This window comes from Hetaerina americana, unplaced genomic scaffold, assembly GCF_022747635.1.
Source record: "Hetaerina americana unplaced genomic scaffold, ioHetAmer1.1.p SCAF_59, whole genome shotgun sequence".
Taxonomy (NCBI): domain Eukaryota; kingdom Metazoa; phylum Arthropoda; class Insecta; order Odonata; family Calopterygidae; genus Hetaerina; species Hetaerina americana.
In genome coordinates, this window is record NW_027287194.1 from 2734351 (window position 1) to 2755915 (window position 21565).

The 21565-nt window shown below is 44.7% G+C and overlaps 1 long non-coding RNA gene across 1 annotated transcript in view; it reads left to right on the forward strand.

Moving 5' to 3' along the window:
- The first annotated feature begins 937 nt into the window (after nt 1–937).
- Nucleotides 938–21565, forward strand: part of LOC139694893 (uncharacterized) — a 228236-nt gene continuing 207608 nt past the window's right edge. Inside the window, exon 1 of the long non-coding RNA XR_011702240.1 lies at nt 938–1980. This is a non-coding gene — a long non-coding RNA (uncharacterized lncRNA). The remainder of the gene's footprint in view (nt 1981–21565) is intronic.

The following is a 21565-nucleotide window of genomic DNA, read 5'->3' on the forward strand; positions in this document are numbered from 1 at the left end:
AAATCACGAATGGCTGCTTCTTCACTTCCGAGTAACCTCTACCGCAATGATTTTGACCGGGCTATGGGAAAACGGTGGACGAAGACTGATTTTACTACCCAAATTCGAGTTTCGAGCCATTGACACTCGTCTGATACATCGGGGGATTCATATCGATGAATCCCTAAGAAAAAATAAACCAGGGATATCGATATGTTTTTTATATTATGGTGTCTAAATTATACCGGAGGACCTTGAATATACGTGCGCATCTATATAGTTTCCCGTCCTCAACTGGCCACCCTCCAGCTGCCCACGACTCTCTCAAAATCCCGCCCTCCCTCCCGCCCCTCCTTTCCCCTCCCCCTCTCTTCTTCCCCCGCCCCGACGCCGCCCCGACCACACACACACTTAAACCCCTTTCCTCAGACCCACAACTGCTCCTTTCTCCCACACCTCCAGGGGTGTGGAGTGGAGGGGGTGATGCGGGGAGGAGGGGGGAGAGAGGAGGAAAAGGGGAAGGAGGAGAAAGAGGAGAAAGGAGAGAAGAGAGGGAGGTGTATGGAGAAAGTAAAAGAGGGAAAGTGAAGTAGGGAGATGAGGATGGAGAGAAAAGGCAGGCGGGAGAGGAGGAGGGTGAGGAGAGCGGAGAAAGAGGAGAGCGGAGGGAAGGAGAGAGAGACGGGAGGAGGAGAAGTAGGAGTGAGAAAGAGGTGGAGAGGGAAGTGGTAGAAAAGGATTGAATCGAGGGTGGTGTAGGAGGAGCGAAGGAAGATTGAGAGAATGGGGAAAGAAAGAGTAAGGGGAGGGAAGGCGGTTGAGGAGGAGGGAGAGGGAGGGAGGTGGAGATAGAAATGCAGGGAGGGGGTGGGCGGGTAGAGGGAGGGAGTGGAGGAGGGAAAGGGAGGGGTGTGGAAGGTATCCGTGGAGGTCCGAGGGAGGCAGTGAGCGTGTGACCGCGGGTGAGTGCGGAGGGGACGTGCGGAGGAGAGTTTCGGTGAGACAGACGAAAGCGAGGAGGGCGCCTCGGTGGGAGCGAGTGGACAGAGGTGGAGGACTTTTGGTAAAGAAGCGGGAAAGGGTGTGCGCGTATATGTGAGTGCGTGTGTGCATGGCGAGTGTGTGTGAGAGCAGGGAAGGAATGAAGACGGACAGAGCAGGGAGTGAAGGCCATCACTGCCGAGGACGCTTTGCTCCCTTGTCTCGAGAGCGAAACTTTCGGATCGGGGCTCCGGGCGAGAGGAGACGTGTGAGGGCGGGGGAAGAGGGAAGGTAGGATGGAGGAACGACTCGGGGAGGCGGGGATGGAGGGTGAGGGAATGCCTCGCATTATGTTGGCGTAGTCTAAATTATTTAAAATAATAAAGGAATCTGAATTTATATGAAAATGATAATAATAATAATTTAAAATATCCACGAGACTTCCCTCCTGAATTTCACCATTAACTGCAGCGAACGAGACGTAGAAACTTGAGAGAGTGGAATTGTGGAATAAAGATGTCCCAAGATCGACAATAAGGAAGTAAAAGCTATATTAATTTTGGTCTCGGAGGTGAAAAAGAGAGAGTGTTGGATATTATGTTCGGGGAGAGAGAGAGGGAGTGTGTGCGTTGATGTGCGTGGGGGTCGTGTGTTCGGGGGGTGGTTGCGTGTGAAGGCGTGAGAGTGTGAGAGGGAGGCGGGAGAAGGAAGGGAAGGCGGCGGCAGCATGTAGAGGAGGCGGGAGGAGGGACTTGGCCGTCTCCACGACCCCCCCGACACCCCCTCACCCCCGCCCGGTCGGTCGACGATGAAACGCCCGCGACGCCTTGGACGCATGGCGTGGCCCGTGTGAGCCCGAAGTGGCGCGGGAGGGCGACGGTGCGCGCATAGTGGGACGGACGGACGACGTGGTCCCCCCTCGCAGCAGCGAAAACGAAGGACGAGGAGCGGACGGGGGCAAAGAGGAGAGACGGATAGACCAATTTGACTGTGATTTTCCAGCCAAGGAGGCCAGAACAGGTTACTCATTCATTTTGTCTTCCTATCCCCTCTTGCGTCAACCATTCGCTCGGGTTTTCCAGTCTTGAGTGTATATCTGTGCGTATTTGAGCAGTTGTGTTACCTGGAAGCGGAGGATCCTGTGCGTCGGTCCTTTTCCTTTCAACCCTTCCTTCTTTCCACCAACGTTCTACTCTCTTCGAAGAGGAACCTCCGCGGACTTCGAAAAAAGTTGTGCTAAGAAACAGCCGAAATGCTTTTCCTTTGGGGAGATAACGTTTCGTCCTCAACCACCCGGTCAACCCTTAAAAATAATTTACTTCGCAAGTGGTATATATTCATTGGACATGATAGTCCAGTGGAATAGTCTTCGACCGGTGACAGAATGAGTGTTCAGGTTTTTTCCCTTGGATGCGACTCAGGGTGTGTCTAATGCAATTTCACCGAAGCTTAAAGTTTTTTAAAAGTTCTCTCCAGAGAAACTCAGGTTGCTCGAAGCATGAGGATAAGCACCCCTCTCTTATCGTTAATATCACTGTACTATCGCGTGGATTTTACCCATAACGTGTCTAGGAGCTTAGGCATTAGGCGAGCAATATTGGTACAGAATCAACTTTGAGATTGTTGATCACTGCGGTGCTATTGGCGGCAATCAAATGAACGCAACCACCGAAAAAGACAGCGGGCGCCCTAGCACCGAACAGAGTAGCGCCATCTTCCCCCACCCTGACTCCCGAAGAGTCCTCGACCCCATTCCGAGCGTGTCGCATTCTCGCGACCCTTTTGTTTCTCCGCGACGCTAGCGCGTGATAGATGGCGCGCCGCGCCTCCATTTCCCACTCTCCCTCCTCCCCTCTTTCCCTCCCCTTCTCTTTCCCTCCCCCCTCTTTTCCTCCCCCCACTCTCCCTCCCCCTTCTTTCCCTCCCTCCCTGCTCTCCCTCCCCCCCTCTCTCCCTCCTCCCTCTCTCCCTCCTCCCTCTCTCCCTCCTTCTTCTCTCCTTTATCCCTCCCCCCTCTCTCTCTTCCTCCCCCCTCCCTCCCTCAGACCCTCTGAAGGGGAGGGGCAGGAATCAATCGCCGGGCGGAGGGAGGGAAAGTGTCTCCTTTCCTCCCAGGTCATACCCCACGCACAAAACCATGAGCCCCTCCCTCGCCATCTCGCCTCCCCATCCCCCTCTGCCCACCTCGCACCACGCAGACGCAGGAGGAAGGCGCAAGTCGCGCACGCATTAACGGAATAAGATGGAAATTCCGGGGGTTTGCGCGCCCCGGACCTACTAGCTGCTGACGGGACGGATAAGGCTCGCCGCTACTTCCGTCCCTCTGTTAAGGAGTTCGGATGGTGACCGCCGTGCGAGATAATGTGTCGTCACCTTAGTCCATGTGCTAATGAAGAGTGATGAGGGAGAGTTACTCTGCTCCCATTCTAACATGCATGTATCTTAAAAAAATACGTAAATGATGCACACACATGCACTTTTTAAAGTGCTCTTTAAGAGATTCTTATTTGTTTTTGTCCTCTTAAAATCTCTTTCGAACCAGTTCTGTGGCGCCAATTTTTCGATACCATGCGAATTAGAGCTATTTTGCTCACATTTAAACTCATAAATATCATTTATAAAAGTGAAAATAGATGACACTATGTTAACACTGTTCTAACCTATAAATAATTGTGCAAGTGATATCAGTTTTTCGCGAGAGCCACATCTATTTCGTAACCACTAATGTCTTATTCTTCTGGTTTTAGTCCCCCAGTGCCTCAAGAGCACGCATAGCATATTGGATTTCCAATATCAAATTGTATGGAAACTAACCGTCGTCCCTGAAATATCATACTCATTTGATCGGACGCAGGTGACGTTGCAAAAAGAGGAAATATTATCAAAATGAAATACTAAACCTGACTCCTCGTTGCAAACTCCCTAACTCGAGAAGAAGGCTCTGCATATGCTCTTTGGGCAATAGAGTGCAAGCATGGCACTTCAGTCACGCCACTTTTATTTGTACAGCACAACTCAAGTTTTCCTCACAGAATCCTTCTCCCCCTCCTCCGACCTACTCAACTCCGACCCTTCTCCCCCTCCTCCGACCGACTCAACTCCGACCCTTCTCCCCCTCCTCCGTTCCGCGGTCCACGGCTTCGATTTAGAATACATCATCCTCGGGTGCAGATCATATTTTTCTGGTTATATTGAAGTTTAATTCGTACTGTCGTTGAAACCCGTTTCACACAATAAAATCGCCGCGGAACATCACAGTTTTTCTTTCTTCTGGAGTATATTTTATATCCACAGATTAAAACCTGTCACAATCTCTCAAAACAGAGACTTATTCACCCCTCAGGTAATTAAGGTCGTCATGAAATTTGTAATGAGTTCACCCAGGTTCAGTTCAAGTTCACTCTCAGTAGAAGGCTCTCCAAGGAACGAGCAGTTCTGCTCCAATCGGGATATAAGATACGGACGCTCGCGTGAGGGAAATCGCGTTGATTTTAGATTAAGCAATCAGACCAAAATTGGGAAACCAATACCGCTGCATTTTTATCATTTTTTCGTGCCAATGGTCGCCACCTCACCTCGACTGCGGGCGGTGGTGATTTATTTCGTGTGGCGAGGGCGGGAGACATGTTTATTCCATTGGTTGGCGCGCGAAGCACACAAATATCCAGCCATACTTGGCTCTCTGATTTCTCCTCCTCGTGGGCGAGGAGAGGTTCGATCCGGAAGGAGGATTTCCACGCTGCGATTGCAACCATGAGACCTTGCTGAAACGAGTAGATGCCGCGGACGTGCCATCCAGCAATCCTTAGGTCTGGCCTTATCGCGCCTCGTTTGATCCAGTCCTTAGTGGACGTAGACGCTTAACTCACGTGAGCCTCACTGACAGGTTCGATTTAATAACCATTAAGACTGATAGTCAGCGGACGTGAGCTTGCCAACAGTAGTGTTTTCTTATCCTTGAGCTAAAGGTCATTCATAACTCCCGATTTTGACAAATAACCACCGATAATAAAACCTAAATTTAGGCTTTAATCGGAAGTTAAAGTCAACCTTCAAATTTGAGAACACTAAACAGAACTGGGTCTTATACGGTTAAGGTGTTGTACTTGAGATTTGTGCGTGTATGTTCGCGTGTGTGTAATGCCCAATCCGCATTCGACAGAGCACTATTCACGCACGCGTTTTTCTGATGTTTTGCGCGCGCGTTGACCGTAACATTCGAGAGTATGATTGAAATCAAGGTTCACTGTTTTACTTCCTGTTCGAAGTAGGCGATATGCAGGGTTAGAGGGAGCAAATCGGGAGATGTGGCCGGCCTGATCGCCGCGGCGGAATCACGATTCCCTCTTGTGGAGAGAGCTGCTGCCACCTATCGATATTCTCCAGAGTTAGGAAGGGAAGGATTGAGATATGAGTGTGTGCATGTGCATATATTATTATTATTATTAAGTACCGGTCAAGGTAGGTTTTTAGATGGACCCAGCTCCTAAATAAATAGTTTGTGACCTGTTCCTTCCCTTTCCTCGATTGCCTAACCTTCTCCCTTCTATTACAGTTTTCAACATCCCACTGCCGGCCAATATCCCCTTCATCCACTTTTCCTGCCTCCATAGAATTTCTGCCTACAAACCCTTGTCCTCACCTACCATACCAAGTACTTCCTCATTTGTTTTCTTCTCTGTCCATTTCACCTTCTCCATTCTTCTCCACACCCACGTTCAAAAAGCCCCCAGTCTACGTCCATCCTCCTGCTTCAAAGACCACGTTTCCGCGCCGTACATAGCTAAGCTCCATATCAAAGTTTTTACGAGTCTTCTCTTAATATACTTACTCAACGTCCCTGTCATCAACTCCCTCGTCCTTGTGAAACCCTCTATGCCTGGCGCAGTTCTTCTCCTTACGTCCCCACACAAATGTTCTTTGGCTGCCCAAGCGGGCAAGTATAAACCGTCCCGGTGCTTGACCGTGTTGGTCCAAAATTCTTCCGAGATACGTAAACTGATCTACCTGCTCTAGTTTATTCCCTCCTGTATTAATGTTTAGCTTAGCCTTTTTCTTTCTAGAGAATCGCACACCTTTGGTATATTAATATTGATTCTCATCCCATATCTTTCGCAATGAATTTCCGATTCACTAAGCAATGCTTGCAACCCCTTGGCTGACAGACAAACTAAAGCTTGGCCATCAGCAAACTTAACTGATTTTACGAATGCCCCGCCCACTTTCATTGCTACCTCCAATTCTTCCCATACCTCATCAATCATTTACTCTACATACAGGTTGAACAGGCACGGTGATAATGGGCAACCCTGCCTTACACCTCATCCTAACACTGCCCATCCGGACTCCCCGTTCCCCGCTCCCACCTGTGCAGCCTGAGACATGTATAGGTTGCGGATTAGCCTCCTTTTCCTATAATTTAATCCTATTTTCTGAAACATACTCATTTGTTTTTTCCCAATTCACTCTATCAAACGATTTTTCGAAATCTACGAAACAGGCAAATACTTCCTCGTTGTATTCTATATTCCTCTGGATTAATAATCTCATTACTGCAATGGCATCACGCGTACCTATCCCCTTCCTAAACCCGAACTGATCATCCCCTAAGTAATCATTGCCCTACTCTCTATCCTTTTTTGATGACCCTGATAACCACTTTAGCTGCGTGGGATATCAAACTTATTGTCCTGTAGTCCTCACATGACGTGGCCTTTATCTTTTTCGGAATAGGAACTAAAACTGATCTCAGAAAGTCTTCCGGCCAGATTCCCTCCTCATAAATACTACGGATCAGCCCATATAGCTTCTTCCTGCCACAATTTTCCTAAACATTTCAATAGTTCCGCGGGAATGTTACCCACCCCCACAGCCTTATTTAGTTTCATCCCCCTTAATTTCCTTGTATATATATATATATATATATATATATATATAGTATATGCTTTCATAGACGTAACACGGAAGTGCCGAATAGTACAATACACAGTAACACATAATATAGAAACACAAAAAAAGAGAACACTCACACGTATTTTCTTGATATTTCGACGGAAACAATCCGTCTTCCTCTGAAAACGGATTGTTTATATACATATATATATACATATATATATATATATATATATATATATATATATATATATATATATATATATATATATATATATATATATATATATATATATATGGATTTACAGTCGTGATCTGCTTTATTCTGCCTTCCCCACCTCTCCTGTGTTCGTCCTTTATGTGTGTCCCTATCCCTTTTCCTTATATCTGTTTCTGTATAAATGAGTATTTGTTCGCCGTTTGGCGGGATTTCGTGTTTGAACGTGTATTATGCCAATGTGGCTCATCTCCTTCTTCTGGCTATTCGTGCCACGAAACGCACTGTTCTTATCCTTTATGATGTTGTATGATTCCTTTACTACTATCCTTTCTTCAAGTGTGTTTTCTAGTACTCCTTTGGTGGGTCAAACAGCTCCCTAACGCCATCTCTTGGCCAAAGAATCGGGACACTTGGTTGCATAAAGCATCGCAGATCTCAGTATGAATGACGACAACCAATCAGTTTTGTTGGTACCTAGCAGCAGGGCGTATAACCTTTGCATTGGACTGTTTTGTGTGACATAAATTATTTCCTTCTTCAATTCACCACACTTCCTCCATGCTCCCTTGTCTTTCAAAAAGCTTATTAGAAGTCATCTTCCCTTACCCATCTAAGTACTCCCATCCCCGTTTAAAAAGCCTTCTTCCTTCAATCACAACCGACAACATTGCAGCAACGCTCCAAGCCTTGCCTTTTTCTATCTGCCTAGTTCTCAATCCCCTCTATAATTTTTGTAACGTCATTTTCAATCGCCTGCTTTCTTTAACTTACCCTCGGTCTTCGTGTGTAATTACGCCTTTTCTCTTTCTCCATTTATTGCCCCTAATAAGTAATCGTCGTCCCTCAGGATGTGCGTGGTTAGTCTATCTCTTATCATTGTCTCAAGTGTCCTCCATTGGCCCATTTCCTCACTCGCTCTCCTCCTTCAATTGTTATTCAGCCTATCTATTTCATTTAGATAGATAGATAGTGGTCTTTATTTGGGCGAAATTGAGACCAAATGGTCCCTTCTTCCATTTAACCCATCGTCGTATACATATTATATTAGCCATCAAACTTATAGTTACATTAATATGTACACATAAATACATATGGACAGACATCAATTCATTAACACAGATTTGCACATCGAAAAGAAAAAAGTATATACATATATATATATATAGACACACGCATACAAATACATACACATACACACACATAAATACCTACACATATACATACATATCCACACACACATTTTCAGCATTATTCTACTCAAGCGCCATATTTCCATCGCCTTCCTTTTCTCTGCCCCTCCTATTTCTCGTCCACGTCCAAAATCTTTATATGTTAACATAGTTTATATATATATATATATATATATATATATATATATATATATATATATACTTATAGGGGTCGCTGTGGTCCAGGGGGTAGAGCGTTAGGCTGCAGACCGGAGGGCCTGGGTTCAATCCCCGGGGTAGGCACTCTGGGCACCTGCCGCTCCGCCCAAGCTATGTGATTTTTCGGGGACCAGGTCTTCCTGAGAAACCATAACCGGCACAAGGAAAAGGAACTGGCCCCCTCTTCCCCTGATGTGTAAATTCGTAGATTTCGAAAAAACGTTTGACAGAGTGAATTGGGAAAAACTAATGAGTATATTGCAGAAAATAGGAATAGATTGGAGGGACAGGAGGCTATTCCGCAACCTGTACGTGTCAGACTGCTCAGGTGGTAGTGGGAAACGGGGAGTCTGGATGGGCAGTGTTAGGAAGAGGTGTAAGCCAGGTTGGCCCTTTATCCCCGTTGCTGTTCATCCTGTATGTTGAGGAAATGATTAAAGAGGCAAGGGAAGAGATGGAAGTAGGAATGAAAGTGGACGGGGAACTCGTAAAATTAGTTAGGTTTCCTGATGACCAAGCTTTGGTTTGTCAGTCAGCCAAAGGGTTGCAAGCATTGCTTAGTGAATTGGAAATTCAGAGACACAGGTATGGGATGAGAATCAATATTAAGAAAACAAAGGTTATGCGATTTTCTAGAAGAAAAAGGCTAAGCTAAACATTAAAATAGGAGGACAAAAACTAGAGCAGGCAGAACAGTTTACGTGTCTCGGTAGTGTTTTGGACCAACAGGGTGAAAGTAGTAGGGTCGTTAGGAGAAGTATTGGAATAGGCCAAGAGGCTTTTAAAGGAGGAGGGTGTTGATGACAGGGACGTTGAGTAAATATATTAGAAAAAGACTCGTCAAAACTTTAATATGAAGCCTAGCTTTATGCTGCGCGGAAACGTGGTCTTTGAAGCAGGAGAATGGACGTAGAATGGAGGCTCTTGAAATGTGGGTGTGGAGAAGAATGTAGAAGGTGAAATGGACCGAGAAGAAAACAAATGAGGAAGTACTTGGTGTGGTGGGCGAAGAGGGGAGTTTGTCGGGAGAAATCCTATGGAGGCAGGAAAAGTGGATGAAGGCCGGCAGTGGGATGTTTGAAGACTGTAATAGAGGGGAGAATATTGGGCAAACGAAGAATGGAAAGGAACAGGATAGGGTTGTTTGACGGGATGAAGGGAGGAAGAAGGAACTCAGAGATGAAGAGGGACCTGATTGAGAGTATGATGATGGATTTTATGTTTTGTTAGTAGTCACAAAATATTTATTTAGGGGCTGTGTCCATCCTAAAACCTACCTTAACCGGTAGATTACTTAATAATATATATATATATATATATATATATATATATATATATATATATACATGCATAAATGTATACATATAAATATATATATGTATATATTATATATAATTATATATATATTTATATATATATATATGTATATACAATATATTGTAATATGAATAATAATGGGCATAAAGTTCGCAGTAATGGTGGAAGACAAAAACGTTTCTTTCTCTTCCTTGAGAAAGTTGGCTAGGAACACCGAAAATTAGTTTGTTTCTTTTTTTGTGTGTTTCTGTGTTTTTTTGTCCACTTGTGCTCCCTTCGTATACATTATATATGTATACAGTTTTGTGGGTCACGGTAGCCCAGGGGTAGAGCCCTTGAGTACTGAATGCAGGGCCCGTGTTCGATTCCCGGGCAAACCTCACTGGGCAACTTCAGCTCCACCCATGCTATGTGACGTTTCGGGTACCAGATTTTCTTGGGAAACCATAACCGTTGCAGGGAAAGGAACTGGCCCCCACCCTGATGTGTGAATTTTACACGCGGTATAGGGCTTAGTACTGTTTGCCGTTCGCTGTTCACTTTTGATAAAATTCCTAAGTGATCCCTCGAATATTGCCAAGACTCTCTCTTCCCATAACATATTTAAAATTTTTTCAATGGACCTTTTCTGCTCAAGTCGCCTGTGCAATTAGGGACTTAGGGGACTAATGCATTTAAAATCAGTAAGGCGTTTAAATGCATTAGCTCCCTAAAAATTAAACCTTTCGAATTCCCTCTCGTACATCTATTCCTGTTTCTGACTTAGACCGGGGTACTTGACCCTGTAGCTCCTTAGGAGACGGATAAAACTTGGGAAACAAATGCGTCGCCGAAACAAACAGGCAATCCTTCCCTCTCACAATCCCTCCGCAATCACACTCTTCTCCTTTGTCCTCGAATCTCTCGCTCCATCCCTCCTCACTCCCTCTCTCATTCATTCCTTCCCTCACCCTCCCACGACGGCTCCGTTCCTGATCCGTCCTAACCTCACACTTACCGAGGAAAAACACGCAAATCTCTCCTCCTTTCCCCGCATTCCACGCTCTCACTTTATTTCCTGAAACAGTTGAACCCCCATCTACGTTCACCCAACTCCACCAACCGATCCATGGAGAGCCGAGGAGGAGGGAGAGATCTGGGAAAAGGAGGAGAAGGACGATCAGGGGGACTGAGAGGCAGAGGATAATGAGGGAGGGAGGGATAGAGACGATTGCGGGTGGGAAGGAGCTAGGGAAGGGATAGGGAGGGCAGGAGGTAGAGAAGGGGCGGAAGGATATATTGGGGTGGAGGTAGAAGAGAAGAATGGTTTGGGGGAGGGATAGAAGGAGGTGGGGAAGAAGGTAGAGACGTAGGTGGAGAAGTAGGTGGAGAAGAATGAAGAGGAGGAGGGAAAGGAGGTGGGAGGTAGGGAAGGAGGCAAAATTGGGGAAGAAGTAGGTTGAAAGGAAGGTGCGTAAGGAGAGAGGATGAGGAAGAGAGGAGGGAGAAGGAGAAGAGGAAGAGAAGAGAATAGGTAATAGAGAGGGCGGGAGAAAGTGGGAGATAAGAAGAAAGGGAGAAGGAAATAGAGGGTTAGAAAATGTAAGGGGAGATAGAGAAAGGGGAGAGTAAAGAGAGAGAGAAAAAACCAGAAGAAATGGGAGAGGACGGGAGGGAGAGGGATGAAGAGGAAAGTGAAAGAGGAGATTGGGGGCTGCATAGGAAAACAACGCATCTGCAGGGACGACCATTGGATTCTACTCTTAGAAATAGCACACCACCTCCTCCCGATGGCGCGAAATCACTACGCGTACTTCTCCTTTGAAGAAGGGAAAAGGGTCCATTTGGGTGTCGACGCCAAGGGGGAGGAGGGTGGTGCCCTTCGTCAGGAGAATGGCCACCGGGAGTGTGGAGGAGGAAGTAGAGGAGGGCAGTCTAATTTTCGGGGCATTGCCCACGCTTGCCGGGCCACCCGTTTCCCCGAGTTCGTCACATGGGATCCGAAACTAGAAATCCTTCCCGAGCGTGAGGTGGGACGAGGGGGTTGCTGATGTTAGGCATCTCACAACCGACGTGCTGGGTTGGTTATAGTCTCATTTTGGACGAATCCAGGCGTCTTCCTCGGATTCTTTCCGGTTTTAACTCGGCGGCATCCCTCTGTCTACGTGCGCACGCCTGAGTGACGGGGAGCCGGACACTGACGAAGGGAACGCGCCCCCAAGCTCTTTCGAATCATCCAAGATGGCGGCGGGCCTTCAATCCCTTCCACCCGTCTCTTCTTAAAACTGTGACTGGGGTTCAGCCACCTCCCCCCTCCATTGTGCCTCACTCTTGGTCACTCCGAAATCTCCCTCCCGCCTCCCTTTCTGACCTCTCCCTTGACCCCGCCCCCTAACCCATCCCCATCAGCCTGTGGTGTTTTTTAATCAAACGCAAATAATACTATTTTAAACGGTTTAAAAAATTCAACAACCAGCGATTGAAAATGGGCAATAGGAGGCCTACCAATCCTGCCACCTATCACTTGATTTGAGAATTTTATTGAAAAAATATGCCTTCTTTTCTGTCAATTTCTTTAAAATGGAACCAGCACCTATGTACAAGATGCTGCCCTCTATAAGAGATGTGAAACGACTGTAACTTATTTTTGAAGGGATATGATTTCATTGTTCTTGATCCAGAACTGATATTGAATACATGTTCCACATGGCGTAAGGCGCTTCCAATAAACAAACTGCTCGTCACCTACAGATACATCTCAACGATACGGCGACGGCTCGTGGTGGAGAGCGATATACGAATATCCATTCGTACACAAGTACAGAATGCATACGTACCTACATATGAGTGTACATTAAGTTGCCCATTTACATAAACACCCCGGGCACTGAAATACAGACACCATGTGTCAGTATTGAGTGCGTTCATGATATCATAAAGTATTTATTTATGAATGAAAAATCCTCCAATGTTTGGGTTCGATTTTTCTGTGAATGTGTATCGTATGAGGTAAGAACGAGTAATTTGAATCTGACTGTGACGAAGTTTATCTCTCTCTGTTATTTTATTGTTCCGGTGGTCTAACCTACCAATATGATTTGGTACCATAATAATTTTTTCCAAGACTCAGGAAAACTCAGGTGACCTGTAACTTTCTCAAAGTCCAAGTGTCGTCTGGTCTCGTCGTGAATCAAGTTACTCCCGGTCAAATACCTCCGAAATACCCCATTCACGCTTGCTTTATTTTCTTGGTAATTGTTAACATAGCCATCGGATTTTCTATGGATCTTTTCCAAATTTCCTTATAAACGTATTCTCCTAAGGATTGCAATCCCCATATTTGCGATCCTCAGATGGGTGATTGGGAAGTTCCGGGCAGTATAGGCGAAGGAATGCCAGGGGTTCGTGAGCGGGGGGGGCGGATAGGGTTGGGGGGGTAAAGGGGGTTTGGGCCTGCGGTTCCTTGAGGGGCTGCGCCGTAGTGCAGCCTCCCGGAGATCAGTCCCAGGCGACTCTCGTAAAAGACAATCGGCCCACCCAGGGAGTGGTCACCTCTACTTACGCCCCGGGCAACCCTTCATCCCGGCCCAAACTACACGCAAGCTCCCCGACGATGCGTAAGATCATGAGGTGGATGACGGAAGTACGAAAAGAGATAAAAGTTTGAAGCAATCATACGTTTATCAGCGGCACACATCACTTTCTCTCCGCCGATTTCCCATTCTGGGGTCAAAGAAGATTAAAGCACTTGATAGCCGGGATAGCAACATTTGCGCATTGCGCATATCTGCCAAAAACGAAAAGTCGAAATAGATTGATGTGCTCGAATAGATCTTTTGTTTATTTTTTAAAATTCTGTTCGTTTTTAAACTTTTTTTTATTGAGAGTTAATTGACTCCTTAAGGGAAGAGAGTCGATAACTGTAATAACCACAAACGATCAGGTCTATAAACACAATTTGTGCATTAGAACGACGCTTTATGAATGTACTGTGGATAAATGGCAAACAAAATAAGGTGAACTAATCTCTAATCTGATTAAATGGCCCAAATCAAACAATTGTAACTTCATCCTTTCATATATAAAGTGAATAACTCTATGGCAGTCCATGGATACATATTCCTGGGATTGTTGCCAAAAATGATTCTAAGGGCTACCGTTGTATTCCTCTTTTTTTCGATACGGCCATTGTCGCACGCTGACAAAGTACGAAGTCATCACCTGTCAGCCAAAGAGGACGCAGGCCAAAATATAGCAATTTCATGTACTGTCAATATGAATATTGAATGAATTTATTTTCTGTGATCCAGCTTAATAATACTTTATACATTGTGCCCTGAAACGGCCTATCAGACTCTCAAAAATAGATGCGAAGACAAAACATTGTACAGAGGAGACTATTTCCATTTTCAGTGAAATCTCGCAGTGGAAATTTTTCATGAAAACGATACGTACTTTTCTTTATGCTACGCATGGAGGTGGTAACAGAAACGTATGCGTTCATGCTATCTCTCTGCTAAGGTTAAAAAGCAACGCAAATATGACAACGGAGACAACCCTAGCATCGAGTCCTTCAAGTACCATGCCGTGTTTGTCTACTATATACCATCGTGCAAGTAGTTCCTTGGTCTTCTCGAGGACAGATCACGGGGCCGGAGTCACGCCGAGAGATGGACCCTCTGGACTCGTGAGGTCTCATCGCACTTTTCAGGCCAACGAACGTATGGTCGGTTTACGTCGAATCAAATCCATGGTTAAAACAATAGCTTGCCATTAAATTTCGTGAAATTTTATGGCGAAGAATTATAAAATATACTGCCTTAATTTCTCACAATTCATTAGTGTGTATAGAAATATAGAATATATATATATATATATATATATATATATATATATATATATATATATATATATATATATATATATATATACACACACACACGAGGGTCATCCGGAAAGTAGTACCCGTTCGTGAAATAAAGACACAAAAGTAAATATTAACAAACATAAAAAATTTTATTTGAAAGAGGATACTTTAAACTACTTCTCAACATAATCTCCAAGCAAATTAAGGCATTTGTCATAACGTGTGACAAGTTTCTGTATTCCTGCTGCATAGTCCTTCGCCGCCAGCTCATTGAGATACGCGAGGGACCCATCTTGCACAAATTTTTGCATAATGCAGATGGTGTTTAACAATTTCATGAACAATTGTTCGAGAAACATTGGGAAAATGCTCACAGATGTCATCAATTGTGACGCGCCGATCGTTCCTCACGAAAACGTCAACTGAGCTCACCAGTTGGTCTGTAATGACAGACGGTCTCCCCAAACGCTCATCGTCGTGTGTGTTCCCCCTCCCCATGTTGAAGTTGCGACACCACCGCCGAACAGACGACTCGTCCATTACATTGTCTCCATACACCTCCTTTAATTGGCGATGAATATCACATGGGCGAACGTTTCTTGCATTGAGGAATTTAATCACTGCCCTCACTTCACAACTGGCGGCGTTCTCAATTTTTTTAAACATTGTAAACAATCACAGAAACAACACAGGCAATGCTAGCGTCACGCAACTTGGCTCAGAGAAGGCAGACAAGCCACTGAAGCTATCTGACCTCGTCCAGCGGCTACTCGCGTCGTCAGCACTTCATGCGGCACGAACGGGTACTACTTTCCGGATGACCCTCGTATGTATGTATGTATGTATATATATATATATATATATATATATATAAACACAGATGTAGATTTTTAGAATATAGAGACACAAAGAAAGGACACTCACAATTTGTTATTTTACGTTTCGACAGCACGGCTGTCGTCTTCAGAAGGTTCTGAAGACGACAGCCGTGCTGTCGAAACGTAAAATAACAAATTGTGAGTGTCCTTTCTTTGTGTCTCTATATTCTAAAAATCTACATCTGTGTTTTTATATATTTGTGTGTCGCCGAAGAGCGTTCCATTTCGAAGATATTTTATATATATATATATATACATATATATATCAATACACAAAAACACAGTAACACACAATATAGAAACACAAAAAAAGAAGAACATTCACAAGTTATTTCTTGATATTTTGACGGAAACACTCCGTCTTCATCTGAAGATATAGAAGTTATATATATATATATATATATATATATATATATATATATATATATATATATATATATATATATATATATATATATATATATATATATATATATATATATATATATATATATATATATACACACACACATATATATAGGCGCCAGCCTTGTTTTCTATCAGCAGGGTTCGTCTACTTCCAAATGTTAGCCTGTGAAATACGTCTAGCGTGAGTGACAGGGTGTGATTCCACCTGGCACGCTTTCATTCCTATTTGCTAAAAGATGGGACTAATAAAACTCGATCGTTTGAAATACTTCTATAAAATAACCATTGAATCGTAGAGAATTTAAAGTGGGTCTTCAAATCACAGGTGATAGTCCTGGGTACATAGAAATGAAAGTTACATATGCAGACCCATTCCTCCATTGCATGGTAACGAGGAGGGACACTATCTTTGAATCATATTGGTTTCCGCCGAGTTAAGCGAAACCATGCTCGTCAAAATCATCTACAGTTGCAATTAAAAAAGATTTTGCCAATGATTACCAAAAAAATTACATTTTAGTCTTATGTACATTAGATTTAAATCCACCTATCGGGACAAGTTCTAAAATTACATTTATTGTTACCTAATCTACCGGTTGAGGGAGGTTTTTGGATGGACACAGCCAATAAATTAATATTTTGTAATTCCTACCAAAATAAAAAATCCAGTATCCTACTCTGAGTCAGGTCCCTCTTCATCTCTGAGTACTTTCTTCCTCCCTTCATCGCGTCCAACATCCCTATTCTGTTCCTTCCCTTTCCTCGTTTGCCCAACATTCTCCCCTCCATCAACGTCTTCAACATCCCACTACCGATGAAAACCCCCTTCACCACTTTTCCTGCCTCCAAAGGATTTCTTCCAACAAACCCCTCTCTTCGCCCACCATACCAAGTGCTTCCTCATTTGTTTTCTTCTCAGTCCATTTCACCTTCTCTATTCTTCTCCACACCCACATTTTAAAAGCCTCCAGTCTGCGTCTATCCTCCTGCTTCAATCACCACGTTTCCGCGCCATACATAGCTACGCTCCATATCAAAGTATTTACGAGTATTTTCTTAATATCCTTACTCAACGTCCCTCTCATTGACTCCCTCCTCCTCTTTGTGAAAACCTTTTTGCCTAGAGCAATTCTTCTCCTTTTGTCCCTGCTACTTTTACCATGTTGGTCCAAAACACTTTCGAGATACGTGAACTGTTCTACCTACTCTAGTTTTTGGCCTCCTATTTTAATGTTTAGCTTAGCTTTCTTCTTTCTAGAAAATCGCATAACCTTTGTTTTATTGGTGTTGATTCTCATCCAATACCTGTTGCACTGAATTTCCAATTCACCTAGCAATACTTGCAACCCATTGGCTGACTGACAAACTAACGCATCAGTAAACCTAAATGATTTTACGCATTCCCCGCCCAATTTAATTCCTACCTCCAGTTCTTCCAATGCCTCCTTAATCATTTTCTTTGCGTACAGGTTGAATAGCAACGGTGATAATGGGCAACCCTGCCTTACACCTCTTCCTAACACTGCCCAACCGGAATCCCCGTTTCCCACCCGCACCTGAGCAGTATGAGACATGTAAAGGAACCCTTACCTCTCCCGCTGCCCGGGCAAGACACACGGCCGATTGGGCCGAGCCCCGTAGGTGCCAGGAATCGCAATCTCTGTATTGTCCATCATTTAAATCTTGGGAATGATAAATGAGGTAGTTTCCCATCGCCTTCCTCAGTAGTGTTTTTAACGTGACTCTATCACTTACTGGCCGCCCCACTGGGGTCAGACGCCATTGCAGCCGCCTCACTGAGGAACAGACGTTGCGTGGACTACCTTTCGTCTGGATCCTAACCTTCGACCTATCTGGCATGGGTGACCCTACTAGGAGCATTTATTATCACTCCCGCCAGCACAGCTCTAGGGTCATCGGAACGTACAAGCCCTTCCTCCACGTCAAGGTTGTAGTCCGGGTAGGGATAATATTTGATAACCTTGAAATATTTTTCTTCGTGTCCAAGTGAAAAATTCGCGTTATTATTCCATTTTTGCACTTAAAAATGTACTTATCCTACAATCATAATATTATGGATTTATAGTTTCCATCACAGTTTTAATAAAATAATGAGTGTAAGAAGGTCCAGTTCGAAAAGGTTTGTTTTACTTTGGGGGCACCATAATTTTACATCGATGATAAAATGGAAATCCATTTAGCCATCGTGGCAAAATACTCAGATTTCATAAAATATATAATTCATTGCCCCAATGTTCTTGGTTTAATCCCTAATAGTAATATATATTGGCTAATATGGGGGAAATAATTTTTTCATCCACTTTACGATATGCATATATTGAAGTAAATCGGAAACTGCACTTTCGGAAAGAGCTGCGGGTACTGAGAAGGAGGGCGATGTTATGAATACATCCAGCTGAGCCTTCAGCGTGCTATTTTGAATCGAAAAAAATATTGATCACACACTGGACCAAATAGCATTCAAAAATTGTTCACATGGTGACATCTTTGGCAGTTACGCTTATCCGTTTCTACCCTAACTTTCACCAAAAGAATTGTTCTTCACTCGATCTGTTCAACCTTAATTATATCTAAATCATTCTTATGCTCTACATCACGGTATTGAAAACATCATCGCCAAAGAGGATGCATACCTGCTTTCAATTTATTCGCGAGAATAAATCGCTTAATCATTATATGGAATCTAAGTTTATTCTCCACGTAGTGCACGCAATAATCCAGAGTAGTATCTAGAAAATCACTATGATATCATTTCTCAATTTAAGCTGCTGGATTCGGCGTAGTCCACCGTGGCGTGTTTCTTCATTTGGCGTGAAGACCCTTCATGTGCTCCGCCACGTGGTTGCTCTTGGATTGCCACGACAGTTTCGTCCTCATTCCCAAGGAACAATTCCCATCTTCAACGCTCTCCAGAAGGAGGGTGAATCCTTTTTTATTGTTTGAAATGAGGCCAAACTGGTGTAAGATAGCATCGCCTTAAACCCCTCTCGTCACCCTTCGCCAGTATTATTCTAACAAAAAAAAGTCTCCCACCGCTGAAGTTGCGCCTCATCTCGCCTCGCGAGGGATGCTGCCCGGGATCGTCCGGTGTGTATTTGGTGATTGTGTGGTGCCCGCCTTTGTCAGCGTGTTGGTCCTATATTTAGTCACGATTCCACTCTTCACTCCCGGGTGACCTCTTTGGGTTCGCCTCCAACGCCAAACAAACTCCCCGCTCCCTCGCGGCCGTTATAGTTCCCCGCATGAAATTAAGGTAATTAGTTCATAATCCGCGATCCTAAGAAAATTCGAAGGAAAAATGAATATCTCCTTGATATCTCCAGGTATGTTTTCGATGAGCGTGACTCAGTCTGGTCAAGGTTGCTTCTCCCGTCCCCTCAAGTTCCTCCGTAGCTGCGTCTTCCCTGGAAATTTCATCTCCAGATATCTACATTATGAGGCCCTGTGGAGATAGAGGTAGAGTCACGGCCTTTTAAGGATGAAGATTGACTTATTGTATTCATCAATGTTTAACATGCACGTTGGGCGTCGTTTGATCTTGCATAGGGCGCACTATTGAAAGGGGTGAACTGGCGGATGCCCGTGTACAAGAGAGGCTGGTCCATGGATGGTAGTGGTTGGCTGGATAGCGTTGAAAGTCATAGGTTTTTTTTGTGGCAGGAGGGAGAGTGAGGAAAATATGCTAGGTTTGGATAATTGAGTTGATCGAACGGTGAGCCTCCCACCCCTGCCAATCACTGTACCAAAGTGCTTCTGGAGCATGTCATTTTTCAAGGTCATGACGCCACGAACGTTTGCGTAAAAAGCGTTATCCCACGATAAAAATTAATATCATATCATTCGTGCCACGGTAGTCCAGGGGGTAGAGCGTTGGACTACTGACCGGAGGGGCCCGCGTTCGATTCCCGGGCAAGCCTCTCTGGGCACCTGCAGCTTAACCCAAGCTATGTGATTTATCGGGTACCAGATCTTCGTGGGTAGCCATAACCGGTACATGAAAAGGAACTGGCCCCTCTACCCTGATGAGTGGATTTCACACGCCGTCGGGTTTAGTACTGGCTGAGCTCTACCATCACCTACAAAACCGACCTTCCAGTGTTGATTACTGTGTTCATGGTTTTTATCATTCGTGCGTTTGCATGTAAGGACGAGTTGACGAAGCAGTCTCATTGCTACACAAAAGTCAATCTGAGCACAGAGAACTCGAAGGGAAGTCTGAACACAATAAAATTATATCAATCGTACTTCTCGGTATATCAGCTCAGCTTATCATCTCCGAATAGAATGTGACCTGAGTCATAATTTGTAATTTTCAGTGCTTTCTCATCCTATTTCTTAAGACCTGTGGGCGGCGTCAATGCATTACGTTATTATCCTGCCACCCAGGAAGCCTCTCTTTCTTCTGCAATTCTCAATGATTTAATGCGGTCTGAAACCAATTCAAAGTTGATTTGCGTACATTTAATTTGGTACGCCATGTATTCATAAAACGTAAAACCGTATTTTGAGCTTAATATAATCTTGCCGGGGGCTCTTTTATGTTGAGAATTGACTTCGGTGGCATTAGAACTTGAATCTACCTCGTGAGTTCGCGTACTTCGGTATATTCACCCGAGAGCAGAATTACTTCATATCGTCATCCAGGGAATATATCTTATGTAGTGCTTTCTCGATACTCACATAGAGACCTACCATCGTAGATGTTTATCGATACATGGATACCTGTACTAACCCGTGATGAAAAGGTACTTTGGATATCTCGGTACCAGGATCAGTGTCCGAAGACCTAAGTACCAGTATCGAAGTAAAGACAGCATAGGCACCGGTACTAGGCATTTTACCGCAAGTAGTGGTGCATAGGTATTAGTTACTTGGGCAACGGTCCCGAGGACAAGAATCAAGATATCCGTAACTATGGTAAGAATCCTAAATATATCTCTGTACTCATCCTGTCCTGGTATCATCTGACTTGGATAAGAATGATACTTCTACTGACGCACCAAAAAGCTTCGGATGTGCAGTGTGATTTTCTGAAAACCCGTGCGACCGCCTCCGCAGAAGTGCTCTCGAGGTCAAAGGGAGAGAGAGAGGGAGAGAAAGAGAGAGGGGGGGAGGGAGAGAGAGAGGGAGGGAGAGAGTGCACGAAAGGAAATATTGAACGCTTTCGAGGGAGGAGGGAGGGAGAACGCGAACGGCGTCTGCGAACGGATCCAACACCACGAACGACTCTCGCGGACGAACGAAGAAATGAACGAACGAACGAGAGCCGCCTCGAAGAACGGCGGGGAGGCAATTCAATGGATCATTTGGATCCGCTGACTCCACGCTCCGGGTGTGAGAACGGATCTCGGGAATCTCCAGCGCCGATTCACACTCCGTCGCCTCCTTCGCCAACTGATCGTCTTTTTTTCATGAAGCTGAATAGGGGGAGAGAGACGTACAGTTATGCTCGTACGTGCGGGGGCGACTCCAATCCTTAGGTCTGCTGGATACGCTGTTCTGAAAGGGTTCGCGAAGACCCTGTCTCCTAGGAAACGATTCCCTCGAACTTGAGAGGAAGAGAGAGAGAGAGGAGGGGGGTGGGTGGGAGAGGATCCGTCCCGATCCTTCCCTTAGCCCCCTGCCGGGCGTTCGG